At 39.5% G+C, this 6,935-nt stretch overlaps 1 non-coding gene across 1 annotated transcript; it reads left to right on the forward strand.

The window, feature by feature from the left end:
- Window positions 1-241: 241 nt before the first annotated feature.
- On the forward strand, window positions 242-345 carry LOC112725816 (small nucleolar RNA R71). The gene has a single exon (XR_003164899.1). It is a non-coding gene; the product is annotated as a small nucleolar RNA R71 (small nucleolar RNA).
- Window positions 346-6,935: the final 6,590 nt, after the last annotated feature.

Genomic DNA, 6,935 nt, shown 5'->3' on the forward strand with positions numbered 1-6,935 from the left:
GGTAATGAGCTTATTTTAGGCCAACAGAGCATCTACATTGTTTAGCTCCATCACTCCTCTTGTGTTCCCTCTTTCGGAAGCATAGAAGTAGTCATTTTCTACTACTGTTTCAATAACATCTATGGCTTCCTCAATGGTCTTCTTCTTGTTCAAAGACCCTTCAGATGAATGGTCTACTACCTTCTTTGACTCATAAGAGAGCCCTTCATAGAAAATGTGCAGTTGGACCCATTCGTTGAACATGTCAGGTGGACACCTCCTTATTAAGTCTTTGAACCTCTCCCATGCTTCATACAGAGTTTCATCATCCTGTTGCCTGAAGGTTTGAACCTCAGCTCTCAGCCTATTGATTCGTTGAGGAGGGTAGAATCTTGCTAAGAATTTGTTCACCACATCCTCCCAAGTTGTCAAGCTCTCCCTTGGGAAGGATTCCAGCCATTTGGCTGCCTTGTCTCTGAGTGAGAAGGGAAATAAGAGCAATCTATAGGCGTCAGGATGAACACCATTAGATTTTACTGTGTCACATATTCTCAGGAAGGTGGTCAAATGTTGGTTGGGATCTTCTTGAACACCTCCTCCAAACGAATAGTTGTTCTGAACAAGGGTGATGAGCTGTGGTTTAAGTTCAAAGTTGTTGGCATGGATTGTTGGCTTTTGGATGCTACTTCCATAATTGCCTGGGTTTGGATTAATGTAAGACCCCAAAACTCTTCTATCCTCCCCAGCATGATTTGCTCCACCTCCTCTGCCATGGTTGTGAGTCTCTTCTTCATGATGATTTTCCATGTTTCTTCCATGTTTGGTTCAAAGTATTCCTCAAACTATTCCTCCTCTTCTTCAGCACCAACTACTCATTTTTCTTTTGCCTCCCTCCTTAGTCTAAGCAAGGTTCTCTCTGGTTTAGAATCAAAGGAAGTTGAAGCCCCGCTTCTTCTCCCTGTCATACAACCAACAAGTACAAGCAGAGAATATAGGTGCAGACAGTATTTGTGTCAGAGTTATTGTTAGTTGTGGGCGATGCAATATATCAAACAGTTAGTGGGTTAGCAAACAGAATTGAAAATTAACAAAGAAAACAAAAGAGTATATGGAGAAGGGAAGAAGTTTAACTAAAACAAAAGTAAATCACTCAAACAGAAAATGAAATTCACAAAATAAAATGCTCAATCTAGTGATCTTCCAATCTAATCATTGTTGATGCACAATCAATCCCCGGCAACGGCGCCATAAACTTGATGCACGGAAAACTTGTCTCTCAACAAATCTCCCTTCGGCAAGTGTACCGAAGTTGTCGTCAAGTAAAAACTCACAATAGAGTGAGGTCGAATCCCACAGGGATTGATTGATCAAGCAACTTTAATTAGAAGAATGTTCTAGTTGAGCGAATCCAGAATTTGGGTTGAGAGTTGCAGAAAATAAAATGGTGGGAATGTAAATAACAGAAAAGTAAATGCTAGAATTAAAGGACTGGAAGTAAATGACTGAAAATAAATTGCAGAATTGTAAATGGGAATGGGGGATTTGCTCATAAAAGTAAATCGCAGAAATTAAAGAGAATGGGTAAGATTAGAGATGGGGAGTTCATTGGGCTTAGGAGATGTTGCAATTCTCCGGATCAAGTTCATTTTCATCTCTTCCTCAATCAATGCACTCATTGATCTCCTTGGCAATCTTAAGTGATTGAATTGCAATTCCTTGCAATTCAATCTCTCAAATCTTGATCAATAGCCAATTCCTTGGTCAATTGCTCATGAGAAGAGATGAAGTATGGTCACTGATTATACCACATGCATTTCCCAAACCAAGTATTGAGAGGGTTACAGTCACATACCCATCCAAACCCAATTTGGTCCAGCATGAGAAAGCATTTCTAGCTTGATCTCTTCATTCCTTTTCCAAGGTTCAAAAGAGATCCAAGTTTGAATAGCTTCTCTTCCAAGATAACTACTCAATTGGATGAAGATTGAAAGCTTTCAAGTAAAATCAAGAGGAAAGATAGAAGAAGAACAATGAAAATTAGTATTGATCCATCAAATTACAACAGAGCTCCCTAACCCAATGAAAGGGGTTTAGTTGTTCATAGCTCTTGAAAATGAAAACAAAGATGGAGAATACATCATAACACTAGAAATTGCAAAGAAAGTAAAATACAAAGAGTGGTTCTTCAGCCTCCAGAACTCCTTTTACAATTCAAAGCCACTCCTATATATACTACTCTTCTCAGCTTCTAGTTCACTCTTCAAGTCTTGGGCCTTTGGATCTTGAGTTTGAAGCAGTTCCTTTCTTTATTTGGGCTTGGCTTTACTTATAGAGAGAAAGTGCGGAGTGGGCAGAGACTTCAGCTCAGCGTGTAAGGAGTGTTAATCATTTAGTAAAAGTCCAAGTTCGGGAACGTTAGTGACACTTAACATTGTCACTAACGTTCCAATGCACCCCTTTTGCCTCACGTTAAAACCCACGTTAACTAGGTTAACGTGGCTTTTAACGTTGCCTTGTCAACCTTCGAGAATGTTAGTGACACTCAACATTGTCACTAACGTTCCAGTGTGCCCCTTCTTGCTTCACGTTAAAACCCACGTTAACTAGGTTAACGTGGCTTCTAACGTGGCCTTTGCCATCCTTCGAGAACGTTAGTGACTTTCAACATTGTCACTAACGTTCCAATGTGCCCCTAGGTCTCACGTTGGAGTCCACGTTAACTAGGTTAACGTGGCTTCTAACGTGGCCATCTTTTAGCCATCCCAACGTTAGTGACAATGTTGAGTGTCACTAACGTTGGCTCATCCTTCATTTCTCATCGTTAGCTTCCACGTTAACCAAGTTAACGTGGGAGTTAACGTGGTACTTTGCACCATAGGCCAACGTTAGTGACAATGTTGTGTGTCACTAACGTTGGCTTCTCTTCCCCCCTTTAACGTTAGAGGCCACGTTAACTAGGTTAACGTGGCTTCTAACGTGGCCACTTATGAGTGATTGCCAACGTTAGTGACAATGTTGAGTGTCACTAACGTTGGCTCAACTTCTCTTCTCCACGTTAGAGTTCACGTTAACTTGGTTAACGTGACTCTCTAACGTGGGCATTGATGGCTTGGCAATCACTTTTCTCATTAATCTTGCAAGTTACCTCCCTTTTCTTGCTTCTTTTTGGTCCTGAAATCAAGCAACAAAGTGCATCAAAGCTCTAGTCCAAGTCATGAGTAATGCAACATAATATTTGTCACTAAACTTATGCAAAATCCTCATGAAATCATGTGAAACGCACAATGTATGCTTGAGTCAAGGCATAAGTGAATATTTACCCAAAACTAGCTTATTTCCTAAAGAAATGCATGAAACTAACCTAAAAACAGTAAAGAAAAGGTCAGTGAAACTGGCCAAGATGCCCTGGCATCACCGGGATCCCACACTTTGTTTTCACACCCATCTTCTAATTGATCATCATGATTCCACTTGAGTGGTAGGCACTTTGAATTCTCCTTAGAGCACCAAATTCTCTTCCTAGACCCATTCAATTGAGTACTACTCCAACCTTTACATCCAGTCCTTGAAGCCTCAACCATAATGAGCCTAAATTTACAATGCCAACCACTAAACATCCTTCTCTTACGCTTCATTCCGCAAAGCACCCTAAGTTGGCCATCCGTTTCAAGCAAACCAAATTTAAGTGGGATAATAAAGCTAAGAATAATAAGTTTTACCTACTCAAATGAAGTTCCTTAGGTAGAGAAGTTCCCAATGATCTTGATAAAGCATATTCCACTCCCGTCCATCCCTTTCTAGGGGGCTTCCACTACTTGACAAGATGCTTCATGCTCTACCTCTTGCCAAGCTTCCTCAAGTTCAAATGCTTTTTCACCAACTTCTTCTAGCTCTTCCTTATCACTCAAGTCATAAATAGGAGGTTGAGTAAAATCTACCTCAACATCAAATCCAAGTTCAATGGGGAAGGATTCATCAGGCTCAAAAGGATCATATGTTGATGCGGAATCATCATAGATAGGGGGGTTTGTTGTTTGTCCCATTTCTTCCAATTCTTCATTCATAATATGCCTTGGAGGTTGTGCACTAGCCTCCTCACCATCAATTTCAAACTCCACGGAAGAGGGCTCTACAAGTTGAGATTCCTCTTTGCATTCAACATCTCCTAAATCTTCAACCATTTCTTCTGATTCAATTGTCTTTACTTCCTCCCCTTCTTGCAATTTTTGTTTCAACACATCTTCTTCACCTTGAAGCTCCAAATTCTCCTTCTCATTATGCTCCTTGGTTAATTCTCCACATTGAACAATAGGGATGTCTTGGATACTTGAGCACAATGATGCTAACTGGCTCACCACTTCGGTTAAGCTAGCCACGAATTCCCCTTGCTTTGGCCAACGAGCTAGAAGTTCTTGTTGTTCTTGCATTAGGGGTTGGAGAAATTTATCCAATGAAGGTGGTGGTGGGAGAGAGGGTTCGTTGTTTGGAGGAAAAGTATTGTAGTTGGAAGGTGGTTCATATTGGTGAAAGTCTTGAGGTGGTGTATGAGGGAATGTTGGTTCTTGGGAGTATTGATGTTGGAATGGTGGTGGCTCTAGATATGGCTCACATGGTTGTTGGTATGGTGGATATGGGTTAGGATCATATGGAGATGAATAGTGCTATGAGGCTTGTGAGTAGGGTTGTTGAGGGCTATATCGAGGACAATGAGGGTCACCACATCCAATAGGTTGGTATGCATTAGGAGTTGGATTATACCTATAAGAAACCGGCGGAGGTTGTTGCCAAGAAGAGTATCCACATGCTTGAGGCTACTCCCACCTTTGATTTCCAAATCTTTTATGCAAACCTCCATTGAAGTTTTCATTTCCTACAACATAGTTTGAACCAAACTCATAGCCAAAAGGATGAGAATTTATAGTAGCAAGAGAAAATGAAAACAAAAACTAACAAGAAACAAAGAAAACCAAATCCTAAAACTAGCAAAAACTAGCAAACAAACCAAAAATCAAGTTATTCACAATATTGACATATATACAATAACCATTAACAAGCACACATTGCAATTCCCCGGTAACGGTGCCAAAAACTTAAAAGAGCATTACCGTCGGCTTAGAAATTTCTTCTCGGTAAGAGAAAATAACTTCGTTGCAAGTATAGTCCCAAACCGACAAATAACACTCAATCAAAGTTTAATTTTGGTTGTCACAAATCCAACCCAATAAAAATAACCGAGAGTATTAGTCCTGGGTCGTTCTCCCTAGGAATTACAATCGATTGCTCAATTATTGGTTATGATTTTCACAGGTTAAGTTGATAAAAGGGCAAGAAAATAAATGACAGGAAAATAGAGCAAACAATTAAAGATAACAACTAATAAAAAGAGGCATTCATGACAAGGATTGAGAATCTAGGCTTTCTATCCTAGTCATTAACCATAATACAATAATTAACAAGAGCTAATCCTATTTCGTCATCTCCAACATCGGAAGAAGGTACAATGTTATCTTCACATTGAGAGAAAGTCAAATAGGACTAGTTAATCTCAAGCCATAAGTCCTAATCAACTTACTAATTGAATTAGCAAGAGATTAGAGTCAATGGAAACAATATTAATTAACAACTCTAGATCACCAACATAAGTTGGGTATTAATGACTCAAGATTGCCTAATTTCTCTTTCCAAGCTAAGAATACTCAAAATTCTACTCTAACATCCAACCAAGCATTTTGTCAAACACTTGGAAGGCATAAAAAGAAAACATGGTAAATTGTAAGAAATATAAAATCTAAAACTACCCAATGTAAGAAATTAACAATAACAACTCAAATAAACAACAATAAACAAAGAAACATTAAATTGCATTAAAAGGAAATCCAAATCTAACAAGAGTCCAGCAACATAAAAAGAGGCATAAAAGGGAAATTAACAATATAAACTAAGAGAATAAAGATGTAGGAACAAGAAATTGCAAGGAAAACAAGAATTAAAGCCTAGATCTAAGAGGAATTAACCTAATTCTACCCTAATTCTAGAGAGAAGAGGGAGCTTCTCTCTCTAGAAACTAACTAAAGCATGATTCCTACACTACCTAATTGCTCCCCCTTTGTTCCCTCTTGAATTCTGCATCAAATAGCCTCATAAATGAGTTGGATTTGGGGATGGATGGCTCAAAAATCCCCCCAGCGTATTCACTTTATTGAGGTCATGTGACAAACATCACGCGTGCGCGTGGCTGACGCGCGCGCGTCGCCTACCAAATTCCCTTCTCACGCGTACGCGTGGATGACGCGTGCGAGTCGCTGGCAGGTTTCCTCCTCACGCGTACGCATGGATGACGCGTGCACGTGGCCTTGAATTTTCTAAATGCTCATTTTTTCATGAATTCTCCACTTTGCATGCTTTTCTCTTCACTTCTTCCATCCAATCCTTGCCTTATAAGTTTGAAATCACTCAACAAATATATCAAGGCATCAAATCGAATCGAATCAAAGTGAATTAAATTTAGCTAATTAAAGGCCCAAAGAGCATGTTTTTAACCATTAAGCACAATTAGGAGAAATTCATGAAACCATGCTATTTCATTGAATAAATGTGAGATAAGTTGATAAAATCTCCTAAATTCAACATAAGATAAACCACAAAATTGGGGTTTATCACAGCTCCTCTAAGGAAAAGGATCATTGAGGCTCAGATCTTCACCCTCATTGTGAACTTCTTTCCTGTGCTCTCATGAATTAGCTTAACATGCTCTAGAGACAGGTCTGTTTACAGTGTGTGGTATGACTAGACTCTTGGTGAAGACTACTCTCATGCTAGGTGAGAAGTCCTCAGTAGGAATCTTCTTGTTCCTCCAGCCTTTGGGTACTTTCTTTTTGGAGCCTTCTCCATCTTTAGTGGTTGGTGAATGCCTAACACCAAACTTAGGTTTGATGTCAGGGGGTACTGTATGGCTT

This window comes from Arachis hypogaea, chromosome 11 (assembly GCF_003086295.3).
Source record: "Arachis hypogaea cultivar Tifrunner chromosome 11, arahy.Tifrunner.gnm2.J5K5, whole genome shotgun sequence".
NCBI lineage: Eukaryota > Viridiplantae > Streptophyta > Magnoliopsida > Fabales > Fabaceae > Arachis > Arachis hypogaea.